We start from the raw sequence: 2,177 nt of genomic DNA, 5'->3' as shown, positions 1-2,177 counted from the left end.
TTGGGCTGCCGTGAGTCGCCGACAACGGCGTAGGCTGCAGTGGCTGCCTTGAGCTACCGAGAATGGCCGACAGTCAGCATGAGCAGCCGGCAGCCAATAAGAGCTGCCATGAGCCACAGTGAGTGGCCGTCCAATGGCTGGCGACCTATCTGCCTCAGCCGGGAAGAGCGCAATGATAATACCAACATGGGCCAGTGAAGTGAAGTCCTCCACAACTAGACTGAAGAACAAAAGGACAGCAACTTGTCTGATTCCCCAGCGCTGTTCCCTCCCCCAATTTCCCAATACAATCTTAAAAAAAAAAAAAAAGGACAAACATTCATAGATACAAAAAGTAGAATGGTGGTTACCAGGAGCTGGAGTTAAAAGCGAGTAGAGAGTTAGTGTTTAATAGCGACAGGGCTTCAGTGTAGGAAGATGAAAAAGCCCTGGAGATAGATGTGGTGATGTTTGCAGAACAATGTGAATGTACTTAATACCACAAAACCATACATTTAAAAATTGTTAAAATGGTAGAATTTATTATGACTATTTTACCATAATAAAAAACTTGACTAAGAAACATTAGTATGAACTTATGATTTTTTTGTCTCTATGATATATGTATTTCTGCGTGCTATCCACTAAAAAGACCTAGCAACAGTGACAACCAAGTAGCAATGAGCCCTGTCATCAGCAAGCCTGTAGTTTCTAAACACTATTCTCCACTGAAGGGAACCTGGACCCTTTGAAGGAGTGGCTGATTACCATTCCAGGGCAAGAAATGTAGGAGATGATCTTGGGACATCTTGCTGAGCCAGAAAATAAGGACACTATTAAAGACAAATAGTTCCGTCAAAAGAATGTAGGAACCAAAATGAAGGGACTACCACTGGCCAAAGATGGGACAATGTAAGCAAGGAAAAGAACCATGACTGTAACTTATTAAAACACATTAATCCAACCAAAACACATATAAACCCATGTGTCAATAATAATAATTAAAAAAAGAAAACAAAACCTCATCAGTTAGTATTGGAGGTTGCAAATACACTAATTCATTATTAAGAAAACCAATAAAGGGGGAAAATTAAGCATAGATTCTGCCTTTTCTGTAAACTCTATTTCAGGGTAACCAAATAGTTGATGAGGTAAAAAAAATCTTTTTATAGAAGAATTCCAGCAAATGTGTTCAGAAAGAATGATAAAATTAGAATGAATTAAATAAAATGGTCTTAAGCAACCATCACCAACAGATGCCAAAACCATATTCAAAAGGTTGATGGTGGATTTATCACAGATGAATCAGGCTGACAACATCACCATCCACTTAGCATTGCTAAATATCAAACCTCTAGCTCTAACCACCAGCTTAGAGGAAACAGTGGGTGTGGAGAGACTAATTAATTGCCACCATGATGAAGCAATCCGCCAAATGCAGAATGTAGGGAATTATGTAGGACATATGACCCAGTCCCTTTAACAAACAAATGAGATGAAGGGGGTCTGTTGTAGAATAAGAGCTATTTTAAGTTAACAACCCAAGATAATATTGCAGACTCGTTTGGATCCTGGTGTCCAGAGCACTGTTCACTATGTCCGCGGCTGCAACTTGCCCTGCAGGCGTTCGTGGTTGAAATCTACAGCTGTGAAGATCTATTCTATCCTTTCTCTTGGCTTTGTTTGAGTTGGGGGGCATTTACCCACATCCTCAGTCTCACCTCAGCTACAGCTAGTAACAAATAAGTGAGTCTCTGCATCACTTATGCAGGCTGGTTCACACGGGTTCCCCCCAGACTGTGATCAGAGTCACCTCATCCTACTACGGCCACCTCGTGGCCCTCAGTTCAGCACCCCTGCGACCAGGAGCTGAGGGTGGTTGGGAAGTGAAATCTCAGAGCCTCTCTCTGCCTGGCCACACTGTCCTGCCACAGTTGCACTGATGAGACTGCACCCCAGGTTGGTACGGCACAGCCTGGGAGGTAGCCTCCTAATGGGGAGTAGGGGACACAGCCCCCACCCTCTTTTCTCTAATATACATTTCCTTCCTGGAAGAAGCCCAGAGAGAGCAAACAGGACCAATATCTCTCCTCCTCTCTCTTTGTCCTTCCCACCATTTCCTTGACCGGAAAGTGGTGAGTTTTACTTCTAATCCTCCTGTTGTAACCTCCTGCTGCAACAGAGTGACAGCTGCTATA

This window comes from Hipposideros armiger, unplaced genomic scaffold (assembly GCF_001890085.2).
Source record: "Hipposideros armiger isolate ML-2016 unplaced genomic scaffold, ASM189008v1 scaffold_95, whole genome shotgun sequence".
Lineage (NCBI taxonomy): Eukaryota > Metazoa > Chordata > Mammalia > Chiroptera > Hipposideridae > Hipposideros > Hipposideros armiger.
This window is presented reverse-complemented; position numbering follows the sequence as displayed.